At 46.1% G+C, this 25564-nt stretch overlaps 1 long non-coding RNA gene across 1 annotated transcript in view; it reads right to left on the minus strand.

Annotated features, from left to right (window-relative positions):
* LOC306653303 overlaps nucleotides 1-25564 on the minus strand; it is a 242230-nt gene that overhangs the window by 107921 nt on the left and 108745 nt on the right. Inside the window, exon 2 of the long non-coding RNA XR_013761693.1 lies at nucleotides 19751-20374. This is a non-coding gene — a long non-coding RNA (uncharacterized lncRNA). The remainder of the gene's footprint in view (nucleotides 1-19750; nucleotides 20375-25564) is intronic.

Here is a 25564-nt window from a genome sequence, read left to right on the forward strand (position 1 = left end):
CACCACTCACAATGTCCTAGTAATAAAAGCAGGAATCATTCATGAGATGCCTGTGTTGCAGGGTCCTGCAGGGTCACTTGAGGAGGGGAACAGGTGCAGCACCTCTTGGCCCTGGGTCAGTCTCTGGACTGGGCATATGGAGTCTGGTTTCCTCTGGATGGTCCCTGACCTCACACGAGAGCCAGCAAAGGGCAGCACCATGGTTTGGGAGAGGACAGGACACAGACATGGTGCTCACCTGCAGGAGGAAATGCCTCAGGCATGCTCACTGTGCTCTGCATAGAAAGAGGCTGCTCAGGAGTGTACCATGGAGATTACAGAGATAAGCCAGGAAAGACCACTGCAGTTGGTCAGGTGTTTTCCGTGTTGAGACAGTTTGGTCTTGTCCTATGCCCACCACTGAAGTGGACACAGGTTTTGTTGGCAGCATTTTGACTGGTCTGCCCTGAAACTCATCTTCCCTGGGACCAGAGTGTCCCCATCATTCACTCCACCCTCCCTCCTGATGATGAAGGAGAGGACACCACTCCCTGGTACCAGAGCAGGGCTTCCCTGGGTCTGTATACACATTTCCAGGTGAGACTTGTGGAGAGGATGGACTGGAGTGTGACAGGAATTGTCCATCAATGCAGAGAGTTAGGACAGCAGCATCCTGGGCCTGGGTCTTCTGTGAATGACTCTCCAACTCAGATGCACAGCTTCTCTGGTGATTGACCAACTTGGACAGACTGCCTCCTTCTCTTTTCACATGCTCACCATCACATATGTGACAAAATTAAGAGGAGACCTTGGGTACAGTCTCCTTGGTTCTGGTTCTGGTGTGTCCTGACTGTTAGGGAGGTCTGAACAGCTGAATTGGTATGGGGCATCAAGCGCCCTGGGAATCACGTGGCCAGAGCATGTCAATCAAAAACCAATCAGTTGCCAGCAGGTAACCCTAGAGGTGTCTCTCAACTACCTGTCAATCAACAGATTCCCCAACTAACACCTGGGACACTAAGCCCTCAAGCTTTCCCCCACCTATCTGGGACTATAAAACACAGCCCCATCTATGTGTAAAGCATGGATTCCCTGGCCTTATACCCTCGCCTTCACACTATAGGACTGGTGAATCTTTCCCCATACACAAACTCCAATAAAGTCTTGTTCAGTCACTTTTGGTCTAACGCCTCTGTGGTCACCCACATCTACATCTGACCTTACACTGACCACAGCACATTTGGACTGAGAAAGGCCACACCAAGGTAACACTATCAAATTGACAGTGTCACATGCTTTCCAGGGATACAAGGGCCATGTCCCAGCAGAGGGCAGTGGGGGAGAAGGCAGCAGACTGTACTGTGCTCAGCACTCAGGACACAACTCCAATACCCTGAGTAGAGAAAAGGAATGAGACTGGGCAGCAGGAAGGGAGCAGGGTCCTTGGCGAAGGTGCTGGGCTGAGAAAGAAGGGCTCACTGTCCCACATGCTTCCAGCAACCAGAAAAAAAAAAAAAAAAACAACTCTCCTGTCACAGGTAAAGCTCCACTTAGGTACAAGGGAGGGACACATCTCATGAGCAGTAAGGACCTGGGCATCCAGGCCTCAGATTCTCCAGATATAAGAAGAGCCTCACCACATGCAAATTCTTCCTCCTCCTCTGGGTTCAAATGCCCTCTTGGCTTTGGGAGCTCACAGCTCTTAGCTCACACAGGGCTGAGCTCTCTGGGAAGGCAGGTGTGGTCTAGAAGATGAGGCTGCTGGGTCTCCTCCTGTGCCTGGTCACAGTTCCGTAAGGTGAGTGACTCCATTATAAGAGCTGGGTCCATGGCTATGTTGTGACTGGGGTGATTGACAGGGTCTCTATGTCCTTGTCCCCAGGTGTCCTGTGAGAGATACAGCTGCTGGGGTCATGACCTGGCCTGGTGAAGCTGTTACAGATACTGTCCCTCATGTGTACTGTGTCTGAATTCTCCATCACAACCAGATATTACTGCTGGAACTGGATTTGTCAACACACAGGGAAGGGGCTGGAGTGGATGAGGCTCAAATTTTATGATGGTACCACTAACTACAGCGCTTCCATGAAGTTCTGAACTTCCATATCTAGAGACACGTCCAAGAACCAGTTCTCCCTGCAGCTGAGCTCCCTGACCACCCAGGACATGGCCACCTATTACTGTGCCAGAGACACAGTGGGGGGACCTCAGTGTGAGTCCAGACACAAACCTCCCTGAAGGGTGCCCAGGGCCAGCAGGGTGTGCTCAGCGCTCAAGGAGCTCAGGAGCAGCCCAGCAGCAGCTGCAAAGGGAGGAGAGATCTTTTTCCCCAGTCCTGAGCTCCCTCAACAGGCAGCTCCTACTATGTGCTCCAGCCTTGGTGGTTCTACAGAGGGCTCCTCCCCCTGGACATCACTCAGCTGTCCTTGTCTAGGTAGGGGTTTCTGGAATCCCCCTCTCAGCACAAGCTGCATAGTCAGGTCTGATGATGGCACCTTCTGTGCAATGACATGAAGTGTAGGTGCGATCATGTGAACTGTGTGAACACTTCATGGACCTGGGGTTTCCCTCCACCTGAGAAGGTGTCCACATCCTCCCTGCCTGAGGACTCCTCCCATTCAAGTGCTCCTGAGACCTTCCTGTGACTGATCTGTGCATTGTGCTCATGTAGATGTCAGAGCCCACTTGTACCAGAGAATCCAGCCATAAGGGACATTTGACAAGGACAGGGGACAGTTAGTTTTGTTACTTGATAATGAACAGTCCCTTGTGCTGCATCAGGTGTTAGAGACCATGGATGCAGCTGGTCTTCTGTAGCCATTGTCAGTAGGCACAAGGTATCTTCTGTTCCAAAGAGTAAAGAAAATTGAGCTGAGAATTGCCAACACAAAACCCAAAACTGGTCATAATCCACAGAACTGTGGTGTATGTGAGCTGTCTGACACTCATGATATGGCTCTGTGACACCACACACCACACCCAGGACTCCAAAGGGAAGAGACGCCCACTCCTCAGACATCTGTGCATGGCCTGTGGACAGGGGTGATCTGAGCAAGTCTTGGAAGAAAGGGGTTTCCTTGGCAAAGACCCAGAGGGAGGGTGGTCAGCTCTGCATGGACTGTGCGAGCTTCAGGATCCTGAAGACACACTGGGCCCCAACTTGATACAAAGTGACCCTGACTCTGAGAAGCCCAGGACCACTGGCTGCTGGGGAGAGGCAGCCTATTGGGTTTACAGTCCTGGCTGGACTGCAGGGTTGCAGAGAGGGACGCCCTGGGCTCTGTTCCTGCTCACGTCAGTGTCCACTTGTCCTCAGAGTCCAGCTCCAGTCTGGGTCAGGATGAGAGTCATCAATTTGCATATCCCAGATTGTCCTAAGATACTCCTGGTTCTTTCCAGAAAATTAAGTATTTTGGAATATTTTGAAAAATATTTCCTGGTTGAGAGCTATGGTAGTGATTTTTAATATAAAATTTGTAAGTAATTTATAATGTACTGTAGTACATTTTCTAACAAGGCAGGTCACTTCTGTTTCTATCAGTAATAATTCCATGTTTTAATCACTTTAAACATATTAGGGATGCATTATAAATACAGAGTCGTGTGGTTCATGTTCATGGACACATGAACACATTTCCACAGCAGAGGTTGTTCCTGCCTGTCTTGTATGCCTTAAATGTCTCCACCTGTCATCATCTTCTCAATTCATTATCTATTTTTTTCATACTAAACACAAATTCAATGGTTTTCCTTTGTTTTATGTTTCTGTTTCCAATAATCATATATTGTACAATTGTTGGTGTTTCAAAAACCAAAATGATCCCAATCTGCATTAATAGGGTAGATTATGAATGGTATAGTCTCCCCAGTGATTGAGATTCTATCTCCTTTGCCTCGATGACACCTCAGGACTTGCTCTGGGGACCTCGCTCAGCTCCTTCCTGAGCCCTGGTGGATGCTGAGATCACTTTCCATAATATGAAGCTCTTCAGTTGTACACAGTTCGTATTTGATTGTTTAAACTTAATTTTATGTGTATCATACTTACACCTAGTTAAGGAAATTAATTTAGGGATCTGACAGTTGAACACACTTTGAAGGACCTGAATGAGCAGTGTGGATTGTATGCTGCTGTATTTCACATGTGAGTGTGTGTGATCATCAACACCACTAAGAAGGTCAGCCTCTCTCTCCCTCAGACACATGACTGGCCATTCCAGCTGTATTTTCATAGATACACTGAAACCCAGTCCTTGTGAGGCGGAGGACAGCAACCTGACACATGGGTGAATGCGCCATAATGGACCCAAGCTGTGCACATCAGCTGTCCACCCCCTGTACCCACTTGGTGTTGGGAGACCCCCAGCTGCTGGGCTGCAGTCACTGTGAAGCACAGCCTGGCTGTGGCCACCAGGGCTTGTGAGGTACAGGGCACCAGGACACGGCCCTCTCTGCAGGTGGTCTTCACCACCCACCCCTCCCTCACAATCCCTGTAACTTCCCATCTCCAGAGTTCACGGTCCTCTCTCTGTCCAGGAGGCTGATGCCGTAGCTTCCCCACATGATGCTGGTGTGGTGATGGCCTCCCTCTGCCTGACTTAGGTCAGCTAGGTCCATGAGATCCAGGTCCGCATCCATGGCAGGAGGGACAGGATGTCATCCTTTTGGTTATATAATATTTCTTGGTCAGGAAATGGTGCATTTCCTTCATCCACCTACCCCTTTATGATTTTGTAATGTGCTTCTTGCTCACAGGTTTGCAGCATGGTCTATTTCCTAAATTTAAACCTGTGTGGCTGCAGCATGGGAAGAACTGATTTTAGGTTTAAGCTCTACAGTTTTCTCCATGACCACCATGCTAGTCTACATTCCTAGCTGTCAACAAGAACTCCAGGACCCCCTCCAAGTGTGAGAATATGTTACCTTCTGCCCCTTACAAGAAGCTGTTCCACCAGGTAGGGTTGAAATTCCATTGTGGTCTTCTTTGCACTTTCCTGGTGATTCATGATATTGAGCATTTTATAAAAAATTCCCTGTTGTCAGGTCTATGTGCTCATTAGGGAGGTGTGTATGCATATGATTTGCCAAAGTGCAGCCAGCTGTGGTCTCTTCTGTGTTGTCTTTGGTTAATGAACTTTTCCCACTCAATCTGCATTTCTGTCCCTTGTTGGAGGAACAGGCTTCCAGATGATTTTTCTGCTACTGTGTTGCTTTAATCCTCTCTCTAGTGTGCTTTGCTGTGGAGAGTGCTGCTGTGTGATGAAGCACGTGTCCACTTTCACTCTTATGGCCTTAGCTCCAAGGTACTTATGCAAACTCTCCTCCTGTAGCAGCACTTTGCAGCATCTCCCAGGTTTTCTTCTAGGTCTTTCACATTTCAGGACCTGTATGCAAGTCTTGTATTGGCACGGTGAGAATCACGAGTCTACTGTCTTTCTCCCATGTGGCCATCCATTTTTCCAAGAGCTATTCAGTAACAACCATCTTCCTCCAATGACTTTTCCTGGCAGTTTTGCCCACAGCCCATGGACTGCATGTGTGGGGCTGCACCCTGTCCTCTGTTTCTCCTCTGGTCTGTGTGTTGGTTCACTGCAGGGTCAGCAGTCTGGCTCCACTCACAGAGTGGTACATGTTGACATCAAGGTTAAGATGAGACTAGGCATTTTTGGAATTGGCTAGGTGGCTTGGGCTGCTCAGGGTCCTTGGTTCCCTGTGGATTGCAGTTTTATGCTTTCTCTTTCTGTTAAGAATGTGAAATGAACTTGGACAAAGACTACATTGAATCCGCAAGTGGTTTCATGAAGTGTGAGCAGTTTACAATAGTTTTGTCCAATCCATGAACATTGGATGTCTTTTCACTTTGTCTCTTTCCTCTTCAATTACTTTGGACAGTTTTTTTATGGTTTTCCTTACAGAGTATTTCTCTATTTTGGTTAACTAATCCTAGATAATTATTCAGTCCTTTTGAATTGGATTGTTACTGGATTATTTATGTTTCCTTTCAATGTATAAATGTTAAGATTTTGTGTGATAATATTGTATTTTGTGACTTTGTCAGTTTGTCAGTTTTATCACTCAGGATGGACTCTTTACCTTTTCATGCATATAATGTCAGGTCATTTAAAATTCAAATGCTCGACTTCTCCTTTCCCCTGCTAAGGGCCTTCGCTTCCCTCTCCTGTGAGTTGCTGCTGCTAAGCCTTGCAGTGCTTTCACTAGAGGTGGGCTTGCTGGGCTTCCTCTAGATCTGAGAGGACCTCTAGTTGGTGCTCATTCAGATGACATGGACAGTGGGGACTGAAGGCAGTCCATGCTGAGTATAGACACACCTCCTCCCCATGGTTCACACAAGGTCTGCACCCCCCAGGATCCTGTCCTGGGAACATGACCCCAGGAGCACTGTGGACCCATGGTGGAACCACTCGGGTGCAGGGTTTGGGGAGAATGGCCCAGGGTCCCTTGTTCTCTCCATCTGTGGATGACATGAACATGCTGAGGAAGACAGGGCAGTACCATCATGGGCTGGTGGCTGTGCGTCCGGGAGGGATGCAATTCGAGAGCAGAAAGGGAGAAATAGGTCACAGATAATGATGAGGAGGAGGAGAAGGAGGATAGAAAGAGAGACACCTGATAGACATATTACAAATAAAAAGACTGATAACAAATGGAGGATAAATGATATTTTATAGATAGAGATAAATGACCAAGTAATGCATCATATGCAAGAGAAACTTTAAAAACAATGATGATAGTTAACATACATATGAGGGATGATGGATGGATGGTTGATAGAGAGAGAGAGAATGATAGATGTCAAATAACAAGTTAGTATCAGTAGTGCTAAGGTAGGGTGACCCTGGCAAAATTCTCAAAGTCCTTCCTCACTGTGACCACCTGTCACATTCAATCAGTCTCCTTCACCACATTCCCTAAGCTGAAGAAGGAGGATGAAGGGTGTGGATAATGGGAACCACGGAGAGGGCTGGATTCTCCCAGAGCTTCAGTCTCCTTTACTCAGCAGAAGCCCCATGGCCAACGCCTGTCCTGCCCCTGACTCACCATCGGAGACAAATGTCCTGACCATGGCCAAATCACCCTGGGAACACAGGTGGAGTCTGGAGCTGTCTACCTAGCAGGGACTGTGACTCTGTCACTGCATACAACATGAGAGAGACCATCATGGCCACTACCTGTGACAATGGCCAGGTGACCAAGGGCCAGGTCCACATTGCTGGAGTTGAGGGTCACTCCGCAGACCACAAGAGCTTAGACTGCCTGGACTTATTGGGAGAGAGTCCAAAGGGCAGGTGTGGAGAACAAAGAGGGCCAGATGCAGTGGTGGAAACTACACCTGAACCTGGATACGATACCAGGTCCATGGGGACACTGACTGGTCCTTCTCCCAGGCCTCTCACAGTGGGGGCTACAAGTGGCTCCATGTGCACTCAGCTCATGACAATTGAAAGTGAGGACAGAGGTTGGATTCCTCCCTGCCCACACCTGACCCTGGTGCCCACCACACACGGCAGCAGCATGTGGACCTGATGCTTCTGTGCCAGTCTGGATTCTCCTGAACTGAAGGAGGCCTTCGCAGGGAGGCACAGTGTTCCCACTGGAGGTGCCTCTGAGGCCCACAGCAGGATGTATCGCTGCTGTGGAGAAGCACCGGAGTGGAGAGGATGCATATGATATTTCCAATGCAGAATGAGTTCTGAGGAACTCGCCAGGTGTGTGCACCGAGGAGGTGGAGAAGAGTCAGGTGAGCAGTTTTGTGCGGGGTCAGGGCAAACAACATATATTGGGCCATTCTTCCCATACATGAGCTGTTGGAGTTTGACAGAGGTAAGCAGCACTCATACTTCTTGTGTGATTTTACATCTGTGCCATGCAGTTAACACTGATACCTCCATCTTATATTTGGGGACTGTAAAAATAAATTCAGGATAGAAGAATGAAACAGATATTATTGTATGATTGACATACATGACTGTATGATCAATGTGATGCTATGATATGTATGTACAATCAGAAAAATGAATGATTTGACTCCATTTATGTATGATGTACCAAAATGCATAAATGAGTTCTACTGTCACATAAAAAATATTAGAACAAATAAATAAATAAATTAATTAATTAAATCAGGATGGTAAATGCAAAGAGAAAATATCACAGAAGAAATTCTACCCTCTGAATACTTTTCTGTCCACCATGCTGTCATTGACACTCCCATCTACTCTCAGTTATGCTCTACCTGGGCTTCCACACAGAGCTGCTCTATAACAGGAGGACATACAAATAGGGCCTCCCTCCGCTCATGAAAAGCAGCACCCTGACCCTGTAGCTCTGCACAGGAGCCCAGCCCTGGACTCCAGCCCATCCCACTCAGTGGTCAGAACTCAACATAGGCTGCCCACCATGGAGAGTGTGCTCTGCTGGATTTTCCTTGTGGCTGTTTTCAAAGGTGATTAATGGAGAACAGAGATCCTGAGTGTGTGAGTGGACAGGAGTGAGAGAAAGAGTGGATGAGTGAGTGTCCTGACCAGGCTGCCTCTGTGTTTGCAGGTGTGCAGTGTGAGGTGCAGCTGGTGGAGTCTGGGGGAGGCCTGTGACAGTCCTGTTCAGCTGCTGGGTCAAGTGACTACTACATGGATGTGGTCTGCCAGGCTCCACGGAAGAGACTATTTGGGTTGCTCTTACAAAAAACAAAACTAGTACTTACAACACTAAGTATGCTGCATCAGGGAAAGGCCAATTCTCCAACTCCAATGACTATGCCAAGAACACACTCTACTTGCAAATGAGCAGTCCAAGAGCCCAGAACATGGCCACCTACTACTGGGCCAGAGACACAGTGAGGGGACCTCAGTGTGAGCCAGACTCAAACCTCCTCACAGGGTGCCCAGGGCCAGCAGGGGGCGATCAGCACACAGGGAGCTCAGGTCAACAGAAACAGGTGCAGAGGGGTTGGTGCTTGTTTCCTGCATCTGGGGACCTCTCCATGTACCCTCTTCCTAGGGGAGTTCTCTGGACATACTTTCCCTACTAATCTATGACTCTCTGAATAAAGCCTTTCTGGTTTTCCATTTATATTTCTTTTGTTTAATTAGTGGCTCATAATTATAAATGATACTGCACTTCATGTTGACATAATTGCACAGTCTTGAAGTGTGACCTCCTCCTCTTCCATCCCTGCCATTTTCCTCTCCCTCCTCCTCTTTACCCTTCCTCCTTACCCTTTTACTTTTCTCTTCTCATAATATTCTTTTTGTGTGTGTGTGTGTGTGTTTTGTTTTTTTTTTTTTTTTTTTTTTTTTTTTTTTTTTTTTTTTTTTTTTTTTTACAGTAGTGCTTCTTGTAGGACATGAAGAGGACATTCACTGAGGCACCTCCTCAGGAACACAGGGAGGCTGGTCAGGTTCACTCCTCCTCCCCTCCCTTCTCCTGCTCCTCTGACCTCACCCTCTGTCCCTTCTCTACTCCCTGATCCCTCTTCTAGTCCCAGGGCATTCCTCCCAGCTCTCCTTTCCTTTTTTTTTTTTTTTTTTTTTTTCTGAAACTTGCATTTGAGAATAAACACTTGCCATTTCATCCTCTAATCTGGCTTATGAAATTCAGCATGACATTCTCCATTTCCATCCACTGACCAGAAAAGGCTCTAATTTCCCTCTTCTTTGTGGCTGTGTGAAGCACTATTTTGCATGCTCACCACCTTTCCTTTATTCATTCATCCCTTGATGGGTTACTGGGAATGTTCCATAATATACCTGTTGTCAGAAGCACTACTGTAACAGTGATATAGTTATATAGTCATGGTGTGCTGAGTTTAGTTCATTTGGATAAATACTGAGGAGTGGGGTGGCTGGGTCGTATGGTGGTCCACTCCTGATCTCCATTCTGCATACTAGAATGGCAGCACTAATTTGAAGAGCCACCAACAATACATCCGTGTATTTCTTTCCCACATCTTTGTAAGCAATTATTATTTGTGCTTTTGATGACTGTCTTCTGATTGCAGTGAGAGGAAATCACATTGAAGTTTTGATTTTATTTTTATTACTAGGAATATCAAGGATGCTTTTCTATATTTGTTGGGCACTTGTGTTTCTTCTTTTGAGAAGTGTCTGTTTAGGTCTTTCTCTTTTATGTATTGGGTTATTTGGGTCTTGTCATTAAGTATTTGGGGTTCTTCATACATTCTGAAATATCAATGCCCTATCTGGAAGCAGGTGGGAAATATCTACATTCTGAAGGATCTCTCTCCTCACACTCTTGATTATTTAAAAGCTGTGCAGAAGCTGCTAATTGCATACTATCCTCTTTAACAATTCTTGGTTTTATTCCCTGCATCTTAGTAACCTGATTGATGCAGAGGTTGCCTCTGCCATTATACAGGAGGGTTGATACAGTATTTGCTTCTAACAATTGCAGGATTTCAAGTCTAATTTTAGATTTCTGGTGCACTTTGAATTGAGCTTTTGTAGGGTAAGAACTAGTGATCTATTATATTATTTTCCATATTGATATCCAGTTTTCTCAGTTCTTTCCATTGAAAAGTTTGTTTCTTTAACAAGATTATGGGAACTGTGTCAAATGCCAGATAACTGCTTTTTTGTGGGTTGCTCTCTGTCTCTTCTGTTCTATTTCATTGGTCTTCATGTCTGTTTGGTGCCAGGACCATGCTGTTTTAGTTACTATAGCTCAGTCAAATAATTTGAGGTCAGATAGTGTCATATCTCCTGCACCCACATTTCTGCTTAGGATTAGTTGTGGTATTGTGTGTCTGCAATTTCTCCACACAAATATTAGGACCCTTTATCTGGTGCTTTGAGAAATATCTTGGTCTTTGTTGTAGATTTCACTGAATCTGTGCAATATTTATGGTATATTGGACATCTGACAAAATTAATTCTGACGATAGAAGAACATGGGATCTTTCCCTCTCTAAGGTCTTCAATTTCTCCCTGTGGTGTTGATTGCTTCCATTGTAGAACTCTTACACCTCCTCATTTGGATTTTTCCAAGTGCTTTTAAAGGTTATGTTCAATGGGAATCTTTTCCGGATTTCTTTCTCAGTTAACTCATTTTACAAGTATAGGCAGTGGTTAATTTACATATGCATGATGTACTTGACTACATTGCTAAAGTCGTTTATCAGACCTAGAAGCATTCTGATGGAGATAATGGTCCTTCTAGATTTTGAATAATATCACAAATAAGCAGACATAATCAGAATTTTTCAATTTTTCATTTCCTCTGTCACCCTTTAATATCTTTCTTTTTTTTTTTTTTTTTTTTGCTTGATTGTTCTGTTAGAGTTTCAAGAAGTGAATCACAGAAACAAAAAGCTGGTTCTTCAAAAACAGAAAGAAGATTGATAAGCTCTTGACAAACTACATAATAGACAATCGGAAGACCCAAATAAACAAAATTTGAGATAAAACAGAAGGTTTTGCTGCAGACATTTCTGAAATCTGGAAGATTATTGCAACGTATGTTGAAAAATTTTCCTCCAGTAAACTAGAAAAACTTGAAGACACTGATAATATTCTAAACACAGGTGCACTACACAAACTGAAACACAAGAATATAGGAATCTTAAATGGAAAAACATTGAGCAATGAAGTTGAACATCCATTACATTCCTTTGAAGAGAGAAAAAATCCCAAAGCAGATGGATTCTCAGATGATTCTAAAAGAACTTTAAAGGAAAGAGTAGTCCAACCTCCTCATATTATTCCAAGAAGCTGAAAAGGAGAAAACACTTAAAAATTACTCAATAAAGCCAGCTTCACCCAGATATCAGACATAAACAAAGACTCATGCAGGAAAGAGGACTGGAGACCAATATCTTTGATGAAATAAGATGTGAAATTCCTTAATAAAATATTGGTGTACTGCATTCCAGAGCATATAAGGTGTAGCACCATGATGACATGAGTTTCTCCACAGTGTAGAAAGGTTCATTCAACAGATGCAGATCAATAATGAGGCACTAGTATGTGATTCACCACATACATAGAGTTTAGGACAAGAGTCAGTCTATCATCTCAACAGATGCACAAAAAGCATCTGACAAACTCCAGTAACCAATCAAGTCCAAAGCACTGGAGAAATGAGGGCCTTCAAGGCCTGACCTCAAGCTCATAAAGCCTACTTGTGACAACCCCAAGGCCACTATCATCCTGCATGGAGGTAACCTGAAACAGTTCCTCTAAATTCAGGACCAGGACAAGGGTGTCCACTCTCACAACTCTGACTCTGCAGACTCCCTGCACTACATATCTTGATGCACGTGCATTTTAACATAAGTAGTATGCACAGCATCATTATTGAGGCTGAAGGGACTCCTCTGTGGTCAACAGGATCACATGCTGAAGAAGCCCAGAGGACCCTGCTGAGTCTATTCCCATCAACTCAGGGGAGGAACCTCTGTGGGATTCCCTGATTAAGACTTTCCTTTGGATTTTCTGTACCAAAAACAAGGAACTAGTTATCAGCTGGTGACCTGGGACACCTGATGAACCTCAGGTTCTTGTTCCTCTGACTCCCAAGGAATCCCTGAGTCAGGACTGGTCCTCTGGCACTTTTGCTGCTTGTTAATGGAAGGTGTGCTGCCAAGGATCTGGATCAGGTTCCTCAGGTGGGACAGGCAGCCAGGCTGTGTCATCACAGCAGCTGGGCCCTAGAGATGGGCAGGGGTTCCTCTAAACAGCCCACTCAGAAGCCCTGTCTTGCCAACATCTTCTCACCCCAGACCTGGCACCTGAGAACAGGAGACTAAGTGCCCAGACCCTGCCTGTGGCTCCAGGTGTCTCTACACCTGAAGTGTCTGCAACAGTCCTGAGAGGTGCTGAGGGCGTCTTGAGAGTCACCCAGGGAGGGGTGTGAGGAAGCTTCTGCCTGGAGCTGTGAAGGGTGACTCAGAATTTCCTCCACCACTGCCAAGGCTGAGCTCTGACCGGCAGCAGCCACCACGGTGCCCAATCCAGCCACCAGCCTTCTTTGTGGAAGCCTCACCTGGGCAGTCAGGACACTTTATAGGAGACTCCAGACCCCAGGCCATTAGAGTCAGAGTCAGTTCTCTCCTTGGCCCTGTGGTCACAGTCTCTCTCCTCATCAAGCCTCCTGAACCACTTTGCTGCTCCTGTTTCCTCAGCTGCCAGGGACGTTAACAGGACCTTTCTGCTGCACACTGTGGTGGAGAAACAGAAGGAGGACACACAGGACCGTCCATATCAATACATCAGTAGGACGAAGGTAACAGGTCCCCAGCCAGAGCCAGCAGGACTCCCACGTCTTGTACATGTTGGGAAAGGGTCTGCCTCTTTCCTCAGTCATCCTGGGCACTTGGAAGTGGTCCCAGGCCTTCACCTTTGACCTCTGCCTCTGAGATTCACATTCCATGCTGCTGGCCCTGCAGCTGTGGGTGAGTCCTCAGACTGTCTTCTGTAGTGCTTACAATTTTTACTACTTTATAGTGCAACATTACATTAGAGTTTATTATCACAAAATCATTCAAACCTTCAGTGCAGTTTGTTCCCTTTCTGTCCCAACACTTTGCCATTACCCTTTTCCATCCCCTGTTCCATTTGTCTATTCCACTGTGTTCCTTCAATTTGTTTATAGATATTTTAATTAGCAATTTTGGATATTCATATTTTTATACCAGGCCCTGATGCCCTGTTCCCTATGGTTAATGTCGTACTTGATGCTGCTTCTTCATAAGTCCATGCCAACTGACAATATCTGACATGTGATCCAATCTCCATGCTGGCCCTCCATTCCCATTCCCATTCCCATTCCCAGTGGTCAGGTGATTAGGAACAAGACTCTGGTTGACCCTGAGGACAATCAGGAGTGACTTTTGGAAGAAGAGCCTGGAATCCACTCTTTGCCCCAGTCAGACTACCCCAGAGGCAGAGAGACCCAGAGACCAGGGAGGGCAGGGCTGGAGTGGCCACAGGTGGACTTGGAGGTCTGCAGAGTCCAGCACCTTGTTCCAGGAAGGGGTAGACAACCAACCCAGGTGCCCTGCAGGGAGGCTCCTGGAATCTGGGAGGCTACAGCTACTGCAGACAGTGGGTTGGTGAGTACTTTGCGTGGGGCCACAGCACTCGGGGCTCCAAAGCAGTGGGAGAGGGTGGACCAGCTGACCCTCCACATCTGTGGCCCAGCTGGAGTATCTTCCCCCTCTGCACCACCACAGATTGACACCTGGAAGGATGAGAGTCCATGGACCCTGCCTCTGCCCGGTACTCACTGGTGTCATTTTGGGGACAATGGCACAGTGAGCTCATACTCAATAGCATCCAAGTAAGTGTGGGAGTTTGGAAGTTACTGTGAATCAACACAGTAGCTTCAGGTTGGCCGAGGAGCAGAGGGAGAGGGAAAACCAGAGGCAGACAGTGACCTCAGAGGTGGCACAGAATTCTGCAGGTGACCTGTCATCCACCAGGACCTTCTTGGGCCTTCGGTGAACACTGGGTGCAGCACACCCACACCCCATTCTTCATACAATAATGGGCTCTACAGAAGCAACAAGCCTGTCCTGCCCTGTCATGAGCTGGTTCACAAAGCAGAGGATTCAGAGGAGACAGTCCCATGCCTAGATGCTGGGCTATTCCTGTCAAGTACATGTTTCAGGACAGTTTGAAATACATGTTTTATTTCTGAGTTCATTTTTCATGAATAAAATGCCACCAACCAGCTCCATAATGATCAAGTTTGCTCTCAGCTCAGACATCACTGACGCCTCCAACCAGAGCTGCTATAGAGCAGGAGGATACAGAAATAGGGCCTCCCTCTGCTCAAGAAAACCAGCCCACACTGACCCCGCAGCTCTGCACAGGAGCCCAGCCCTGGACTCCAGCTCATCCCACTCAGTGATCAGGACTCAACACAGCCTGCTCTCCATGGACTGTGTGCTCAGCTGGGTTTTCCTTGTGGCTGTTTTCACAGGTGATTAATAGAGAACAGAGATCCTGAGTGTGCGAGTGGACAGGAGTGAGACAAAGAGTGTGAGTGAGTGTCCTGACCAGGCTGCCTCTGTGTTTGCAGGTGTGCAGTGTGAGGTGCAGCTGGTGGAGTCTGGGGGAGGCCTGGTGCAGCCTGGGTGCTCCTTGTGACTCTCCTGTGCGGCCTCTGGATTTAATATCCGTAGCCACATAATGCATTGGATCCCCCAGGCTCCAGAAAATGGACTAAATTGTATGTCAGTTGTTACTGAGCACAGTATTAACATAAATTATGGTGACTTTGTGAAGGTCAGATGCTCCCTCTCTAGAGACAACTCCAAGAATATGCTGTTCTTGCAAAAGAGCAGTCTGAGAACTGAGGACACAGCCATATCTTATGTGCCACAGACACAGTGAGGGGAACTCAGGGTGACACAAATCTCCCTGCAGGGTGCCTGGGGCCAGCAGGGAGGTCAGCGTCAGCTCAGGAGCAGGTACAGAGCTGGTTGAGATGTTTCCTTTTCCTGGGGGCCTCTCCATGTACCAGTTTTCCAGGGGCGCTCTCTGTGCACATTTTGTGTACTAATTGCAGTCGTCTCTGAAGAGAACTGTTTGGATTTTAATCATATTTCTTTTCATTAGTGCCTCATATTTATAAATAATATTTGATTTGGTATAATGGTGCAGTCTTGGAGTATGACCTCCTCCACTTCCATCCTGCCATTTCCCTCTGCCTCCTCCTCTTTATGCATCCTCCTATACTTTCTCTTTCTTTTCTCAACAGATCTTCATATGGTTTTGTTTCTGTTAGTGCTTCTTGGAGAACATAAGTGGACACTCACTGAGGCATCTCCCACAGGTACACAGGGCATTTTGGTCAATTTCTTTCCTCTTCTCCTCCCTTCTGCACATCTGCCCTCACCCTCAGTCACCTTCTCTACTCCATGATCCTTCTTCTAGATCCAGAAAATCCATCCAAGTCTTTTTTCCTATTTAGATCTAGAATTTGCTATTCAGAGTAAACAATTGAAAATTCACCCTCTGAATCTAGCTTATGAAACTCAACAAGACATTCTCCATTTCCTTCCATTGAGCAGCAAATACCTTAATTTCACTCTTCCTAGCAGCTGAGTAAAATTCTGTTCTGTATATACATCACCTTAATCCATTCATCTGTTGATGGACTTTTGAGAATATTTTGAATGTAGCTGTAGTGAGAAGCACTGCTATAAATACTGATGTGGCTATACAGCCATGGTGTGCTGAGATTAGTTCTATGTGATCAGTATGGAGGAGTGAAATATCTGTGTGCTAGTGGGGTCCACTCCTGATACATTCTGCTTTCTAGAATGGCAGAACTAATGTGAAGTTCCACCAAGGATACATCTGACAGCCGTCCGGCACCCCCTAAACAACTGCTTTCCTATCACAGGTAAAGCTCCACATGGGTTCAAAAGATGGACACGTCTCAGGAGTACTAAGGAATTGGACACCCTGGCCTCAGCCTCTCCAGATATAAGAAGAGCCTCAGTCACATGATAATTCCTCTGCCTGCTCTGGGTTCAAATGTCCTCTGGGCTATGGGAGCTCACACCTCTCTGCTCACACACAGGCTGAGCTCTCTGGGAAGGCAGGTGTGGTGTAGAAGATGAGGCTGCTCTGTCTTCTCCTGTGCCTTGTCACAGCTCCCCAAGGTGAGTGTCCCCTGTGTCAGAACTGGGTCCATGGGGAGATTGCAACTGAGATGACTGACAGGTTCTCCTAGTCCTTGTCCCCAGGTGTCCTGTGCCAGGCGCATCTGCAGGAGTCAGGACCTGGCATAGTGAAGCCCTCACAGACCTTGTCCCTCACATGTGCTGTGTCTGGTTACTCCATCACAACAAGGGGTTACTGCTGGAACTGGATCCATCAGCCCACAGAGAAAGGACTGGAGTGAATAGGGGAAATATGTTATGATGGTAGCACTTACTACAGCTCATCCTTCAAGAGCCAAGTGTCTATCTCCGGAGATGTATCCAAGAACCAGTTGTCTCTGCAGCTGAATTCCCTGACCACCCAGGACACATGGGTGGTCCCACACCTATTACTGTGGCAGAGACACAGTGAGGGGACCTCGGTATGAGCCCAGACACAAACCTCCCTGCTGGGTCTCTAGGGCCAGCAGGAGGTGCTCAGCATACAGGGAGCTCAGGTGCCACCTTCAGAGCATACTTGGTGAGGAGTGAGTGGTTTATCTCCACGTCATCAGGGTTTCCCTTCATCCCATCATGGGGAATTAAGGTGTCTTACCTTACTCAACTCATCCTGTGATGTTCCCTTATGAGGTCAGACATGTCTTTGTCCATAGACCTCAGGCCTGGATGCATAGTACCTGTGTGAATCTATGTGTCCATGTGTACATATATATTTTTGTTCTATGTGTGTATGTGTGTCTGGGTGTTTTTGTATATGTGTGTCTGTATGGGTAGGAACCCTGGAAGGCAGATTCTCAACATTGTCACATTGGTGTCCCTGAGCTCCAGGTCTACCTCCTGCTACAGTCATCCAGTCCCTGGACAGCGGAAGACAATGCACATGGGGAGAGCTCAGCCAGCTCTCAGACACTTCAACCCATCATCCCCACAAACCTTCAGGGCTTCTCCTGGCTCTCATGTCTCACAATCAAGACCCCAAATGCCAGTTCTGTTGTGGATCAGGGACTCTTTTGCCCACCTTAAGCCTCATCTCAGCTCATTCCAGAAAGTGAATTTGCTGTGACTCTCCTCAATAACCTGGAAACCCACAGCAAACCTGGTCTCAGTGTGCACAGAGCACACTGCTCATTCCTCACACATGTGACCCTGGAGTGGGAGTGGGAGTGAGTGTCCTGAGTGTGGACTAAGAAGGATCAGAGTGCCCACAGCAGAGGCAGGACCAGGAAAAGGGCAAGGTCACACACCTGTGGGAGCTGGAGCCCAGCTCAACTCTTCCTGGTGTCCATGAAGATGAGGATGAGCCAGGCCTGGCCTGTGACTCTATCCAGCCATTATGTGAGTAGGAGACGAGGGGATCTAGGGGTTTGATGCATGGGTAGCATGGCAGTAACCATTCTTTGATGCCTAGGCAATGTGGCAGGTCCACACATGTGCACAATTTTGAAGCTGTCAGTCCTCCACCTGTTGTTCCTTCAGACATCAGAGCCTCAACCAAGGGCACTGACCTTTGGTTGTTCACCTGTGAGAAGTTCAGCCAGTCTATCCATCACCTGTCTATCACCTTTCTATCTTCTATCAATTTCATTTCTTACCTGTCTTTCTCTTCTCACCATATGTTTGTGTCTCCATGTGTATAATCAAACACAGGTCTATCTGTTTGTAATCTGTCATTCACCTGTCATTATTTTAACAACCATCTATTTATCTATTATCTAATCATCTATTTATCTATTTATCTGCTAAGTAGAGATGTGATCAATACAACACATTCAATGAACTTAATGAATACATCCCTCTGACCAAACTACATCAAAACTCACCTAGAATAAGAAATTTCATCCTGACTGATAGTTTCAGAGGGTCAGTACATGTTCATCCAACTCTATCATGCTCGGTCTGAGGTGAGGCAAATCCCCAAGGCAAAATGCAGGTGCAGGCAACAAGTGTAGGTCTAGGAGGGCAGGAATAAGATAGAAAGTGAAGAGGGAACTGGGAGACAGTGACCACATCCCAAGGCACTCTTACCCACCTACAGGATCCACCCAGGTAGTCCATTCTTACTAGGATTGACTGATGTTGATGAAACTCACACTCTGATCTTTTCACTACCAGCAATAAGATCATTTCCTGCATTTCCTAAAATGCCAAGGTCAAAATCTCACCTCACTAGAGGCCAACACTTGTCTGACAGGCCTTTTCAAAATCAGAAGCAGGTCACGTGTATCCAATACACAGTGGCATCAATAAACTTCCTATTTGAAAGAGGAGGACTAAGACCATAGAGAGAACAGACGGGAAAAAGAAAGTAAAGAAACTCCATCTGGGCAAGCCAGTACTGCGGCCTCAGGGTCACAAGAAGGAGAGGTGTGTTCTCCTAAGCGATTGGCCGGCCTGACCCTGTGGTGTTATATACTGTTGCCCTAATGGCCTCTCCCATTTCCTGGCTCTCTCCACAGCCAGCAGCCCTCCTTGGGAGACAGGGAACATGACTGCCATCTCTTAGTTTCTGGAGTCTCCATTCCATCTTCAGGTTAACATTCACAGGTACAAGCATCATCTTTCTCCGGATGACCACAGGGATTCTGGCCATTGTAATCATTGACTGGCCACCCAGAATTTCTTAGAAGGAACAGTGGAGTCCTCCATGAACAACTGACTCCAGCATCGTGCATTCCAAAAGAAACAGCACCCTGTGCATGATACCAAAGTATGCAGGAAGCTCAAGCAGGAACTGATCCCACCAGGGTCATGGCTTACCTGGTCTCCTAGTGCCCAGGAGGGAGCATTGAGAAGCCACTTCCTAGGTCCCTGATGTGAACAGGTGCCCCACTATTTCTTGTCATGGGATATTCCTTCTACACTCCTGAATCTGCAATGGGTGTACACTTGCAAATTCCTGAGAGGTCCTTGAGGCATCTGTCCTATTGTCTGGGTAGAGTACTTACCATCCCCTTTTGTCTGTAATCTCTTCAAAAACCCCAACTTCCTTATTCCCGGTTTTACCTGTACAATTCTGAATTGTCTACAAGTTTTCAAATCTTTCTAGTCTGTATTCTGTTCCTGATTATCACCGTAGACCTGGATCATAACAAAGAGCAGAATCTATGCCACCTCCTTCACCTGTGCTGCCTTGAATCTTCCACCACCAGATTAACTAGTTCATTACCTTTAATTCAGTCTCACAGGACTTCCCAAAAATGGGAAAGTGTAGATATCCTCTTTGCTGGAATACATCATGAACTGCCTCCATTCCAACTCCCCACGGGAGTCCTCATTTCCCTTGGAATCCTCATGAGCATGGTTTTCATTCCTGTCAGCCTTCTGCCCCTCTGAGCTCCCACCAAAATAGCCCCTGAGCCCTGCTTTCACCCTGTAAGTCTTCTCCATCCTGCATCCTCAGGCTTTTCTACTTTATTTCCTAAAACCAGTTTTAAAGACTTTGGAAACTCATAGATAAGCTTGTCATAGATCGACCCCTCTCCTGGTACTAATTTCTGTGGCAGTCACCTTTCTTTCTCTGTGGGAAAACACCTGACAAGTCCAAGGTAGAGCAGGTAAGCTTCGTTCTATCTCCAGGTTGTAGATGATTACTCAGTTGCTGGCCCTCTCCACTGCTTTGGACCTGAGTGAGGCAGAGCCTCCTGATGGAAGGCAACAATGGAAATAAGGTGCTCACCTCATGGTGACCACCAGGCACAGGGAAATGTTGGAAGCTTTATGGAAGATGGAACTCTCCAGGACATCCTCAGAACTCTCCACCTCAGCCACACCTCACCTGGATCAATTCACACCTATCTAGTACATCAAACTTGGATCACTTCCAGGTTTCTGAGCTTCTGTCTTATCTTCCCACATCTGACTCTTTTGCACAAACGCAGGTGCTTTGGCACATTCCATCTCCCACCTGCAACAGAGAGATGAGCAGAGCAGAGGAAGGAACCAGGAGTAGGACGGAAAGGAGGGAATGGGAAATCACGGGGACTGAATGAGAGAAAATTACAGTCCAAGCTTGCATGACTACAACAATATGAAAGCAATCTTATAGATATCTATGATGAATATTCAGGGTCTATGATGAATATTCAGGGTCCTTTTGAAATTGGAAATATGTTGTAAATAGTTTTTCTAATTTGGCAAAATATTCCATTGGGTTTATTATAGGAAGTGCGCTAAATCCATAGCTTTATTTGGAAATCAAAAGAGTTTCAGAGTTTTAATATTTCTATAGCAGGGACCTTGGGTTTCCTTAAATTGCCTTCCTATATGTTTTCTAGAGTGTTATATAGTTTTCAATATCTCCTTTTGAACAGATTATTTATATACCTAATATATTACAGTTTTATATATTTTTATTCACCACTAGTGTTGTTTTTCTTCATTTTCATGCTACACCTCATGGCAGGAAGGCCCCTGGAGAGTAACAGGCTCACCTGGCTCTGCAGGTTGGGGTCTGCTCCTCGCCCCTGTCCCACAGCAGCCCTCCCTCCTGTCAGGTCCTCACATGATGGAGCCTGTTCATGTGTCATTCTGTCTCATTCTACTGCTTCTCCTCTACCATGTCCTGTAGGAAAGCAGCCTGATTCTTATTCGAAGGGATGGGTCCAAAGCTAGACCAAAATCCATCTGAACAATCTTGTAGTTCTACGTCCAGCACTTGGGCACAATGCATCTGCTGTGTCATCCAAGCTCTGATGCCTCTCAGCTCCAGTGACATTGTCAGTTGCTGCCCTCATGACCTTGCTTGTGGCTTGTTTCTGCTTCATTCACGCAGATTTCCTTGGCCTAAATTCCAGGTTGCTGGCATCTCATATCTTGGAGATTGCCCCTGGAATTGCAACTTTCTTCTCACATCTTCATGTATCATTCTCTCAGTGACTCTGCAGGGGCTCTGACCCTGCAATTTGTGACCTTCCCCACCTTCCCTAAAATCTTAATGGAAGACCTCCCCCCACCCCCACCATCCTGCAATCCTGCTGAACCAGCACCTTGTGGTTGGCCTCCAGGTCTACCACCATCTGCAGTAGCACCAGGCCTCCTGGACCATGGTACAGAGACTTCTGCATGCTTCCATGGTGGAGAATGGTGAAAAACCTCTGCACTCCCACCTGTGCAAGTAGGGGTCCACATGGTCTCTTCTCAAGGAATTGTTCCTTTTATACCCTTGAGCCTGAGATGGCTGAGTCTTGCCCATATCTCAGATGCCATGATCCCAACTTTTCTATTATTTCTGGTAAAGTATGAGCAATTTTCAAGTGTCTGTCATGTCTTTAATCCCAAATTCCATAGCCCCAGTTTTACTCACACATGTCTAACCTAACTATAAGTCTTCAGATCTCTCTTCTCTGCTTTCTGCTCCTGATCATCACGCTAAAAGTGGCTAAAAGCAGACAGCCTTATCCAAGCCTTTCTGAATGTTGTGTTGTCATTAAATTTCCTTTGCCCTATTAATGAGTCCATCACATTTAAACTCACCTTCACAAACAGTCGGAGGACATGGGTAGAATGTGGAACTCTTCCTAGTCAGAACACAATGTGTATGAATGGACTTTACTCCACTTTCCAATAGAGTATTCCTGTGAAATCTCATAAGCCCAGTATTTAGTATCCACACTCCTATTCACATTCTGGTCTTCTTAGCTCCCACCAAAACCACCATCACACTCCACTCACACCAGTCTAAAACTGGTGCCATTCTTGTTTCTAAATTTTTCTATTTTCTTCACACAAACTCCATAAAGCTTCAAAATCTTCTGGACTACAGGAAACAGTCAGTTTTATTGATCCTTGTTAAGCATGCCTATTTCTATTTTAGTGAATATTTGCATTGCTATGGTCAAAATACTTTCCAAGAACACTATGGGAAAAACAGTCCATTCCACACATGTCTGACTCCAATTCTCAGGGCACAATTTAATTCAGAATATCATGAAAGACTGTTGGAAAAGGAATGATGCTCAGGATAATGCCATGAGGAATCAGTGGGAGAGGTGTAGGGGAGAGAGAGAGTGATCCACTCCTTAAGGACAAAATATAAACCTCCAAATATAAACACCCTGAGGGACCTGTATCCTACAGATACACCCTACCTGTCTAAATTTACCACACCCACTTAATCCATGTTGGCACATTAATCACCTGATTACCCTCAACCTTGAGAACCTGATCCTGTCACCTCTGCAAATTCTTGCAGTATCTCACAGAAGGGCTAGACCATATTTCATGCCACAATGCTACTGTTAGCAAATAAAAGAATATAGAGATACTACCTTGTATTCTATCAGATCATAATGGATTGAAATTAGAAATAAATGACAGAATGAAAAACAGAAACTACTCCAACACCTGAGATTAAATAATATGCTATTGAATGATGAATGGATAACAGAAGAAATCAGGGGGGAAATAAAATATTCATAGATGTAAATGAGAACAAAGTTACAACATATCACAATCTCTTGGACACTATGAAAGCAGTACTGAGAGGAAAATTTATTTCACGGAGCACATTCAATAAAAGAAGAAAAAAATCAACAAATAAACAACCTAACACTACAGCTCAAAGTCCTAGAAAAGAAGAACAGATCAACACCAAAAGTAGTAGAAGACAGGAAATAGTTAAAATCAGAGCTGAAATCAATGAAATTGAAACTAAACAAACAATCAAAAAAATTGATAAAATCAAATGTTGGTTCTTTGAAAAAATAAACAAAATTGATAAACCCTCAACCACACTAACAAAGGAAAGAGAAAACTAAAATTATTAAAATCGAAGATGAAAAAGAAAATATCACGACATAAACTATTGAAATACAAAACATAATTAGAAAGTATTTTGAAAATCTAGACTCCAACAAAATAGAAAATCTCAAAGACATCAACAGGTTTTTAGAGACATGTGATCCACCTAAACTGAACCAGGAGGAAATACACAATTTAAACATTTGAATTCAATCAATGAAATAGAAGAAGTCATCAAAATTCTACTAACTACAAAAGTCCAGGGCAGTCATGGGAAAGAGCAGGTGTAGGGCAGGTGCCAGAAATGCACAGTGATTCTCACTTCAACACACTTGTTTGAAAACAGATCATTGAATCTGAGATGCCATAGGAGGACAGCACTGTCCCACACCATGCCAGAGATGCTGCTGGTCATGGTCCAGCACCATGTCCACTCAGAACGTGTGTGTGTGTGTTCCATGGCTCTGTGATGGGCAGGGCTCTAGGAGTGTTCACAGCAGAGTCGGCACACAGCACGAGTCTTGTTGGAACCTGACATGCTGGTGGCCACAATGGCCTGGGTGACAGGAGCTATCAAATCTCTGCTGAGACCTCTGGAGCCATCATTGGACAGTTGCCCTGTTTTGAAGGAAACACTGATCAATTGTTCCCATAAAATCAAATAACACAATGAAGGAACAGAAAAACCATAATTATAAATGGAAGCTGAGTTCCTACATCATAAGAAGATGTGTTAAATGCTAATGAGTTAAAGTCCATTAAGTCAGCTATTGCAGAACTGTGGGAGCTGGTGGAACTCCAGTTTGTGCAGGAACAACACAGTAAATACCCCAACAGTTTACTAGGTTGGGAGGGAGTCAGAGAGGTCAGGCCCAGGGAGCACATGATAAATCTGGAGCAACCCCATCAGCACTGAGCAATGGCACCATGGGAGAGACTCATGACCAGTGACGAGGGGCTTCCATAACAAGGGGACCACCTTCAGGAAACAACAGCAATGGTGAGCCTTTGCACTTCAGCTCCAGAGCCTGAGCAAGCACCAGGAAAGCAAGTATCCAGGAAGAGAGACAAATGACCACCACTATGTAGTGAGTCCAGCCCTTGTTCCACAGTGCACAGGAGCAGCACGCTCATCCCCCACAGCAGTGCACAGCATCAGGCTCACAGCAACAAGCTGAGCAGAGCAGAGCTGCCCTGCATGCAACGTCCATCACATAGCAATGTGCTCCTGGCTCAGTGCCCTCAGCAGCCTCTGCAGGGCCTCACCTCGCCTGATACTTTGAGGAAGTACCTGAGGCTTATGGTGGCAGGAGCCATGCACAGCAACTTCCTCAGGACAGGGGAGGTGAGCGAGGATGAGCCGGTGAGTAAAGCCACCACGTGTCCAAGTGGGCATAGGACCTAGGAAAAGACCCAGGAGGACTGACAACTGTGAGGACAGACAGGGCATAGGGAGCCACCTGAAGGTGTGGAGGCAACAGAGGCATGTGCTTAGCACATGCTCACTGTGAGGGACCCTCATCAATGGGCCACTGCTGCAGTGCAAGCTGGCAGCACAGCAGGACAGCCTGGTCCACCCTTCCCTGCACACACACCCCTCAGGACCCTGGGTGCAGGAGTTGTGCTCAGCAGCCTCTGTGTACTTTGCCTCCTGGTGGACTCTCACCAGTTCATGGACTCCTTCATGCACAGTTCAGGACCTGGGAAATCACCAGCTGGAGATAAACCTGCACAGGCCTGTGGTGTTCCCAGGAGCCTCTGCTCTCCTGCTTCCAAGTATTTGCAGAGAGCACTCTGGATATCAGGAATCATGGCTGTAGGAAAACGTTTGCCTGCTCCTTGTCACTGTGGCCTTAGCAGAGGCTTTGCCACCAACTTCTCCAGCTACTTATGCTAAGTTCATTTAAAACCTCCCCATATGGATCGTCCTCACTGGTTGAGGTGAAGCACTTAACCATGTTCACGATTCCTCTGTTTTGGCTCAAGTTTAGTCAAAAATCACAACCTGCATTTCTAAATTTGTTAACCCAGCACCCTTGGAAAGCACAGAGAAAACGCCAATCACATTCCCTCACATATGGTCTTCATCCTGCCTTGAGTTGCTGACAGGGAGTACATGACATTGTGCTGGGTGAGGACAGGGAGCTGGGCTGCTTTGTCCTCTGGACCAGTGCAGTTCCCAGAGCTGAGCATGGG

This window comes from Sciurus vulgaris, assembly GCF_902686455.1.
Source record: "Sciurus vulgaris genome assembly, chromosome: 2".
Taxonomy (NCBI): Eukaryota; Metazoa; Chordata; class Mammalia; order Rodentia; family Sciuridae; genus Sciurus; species Sciurus vulgaris.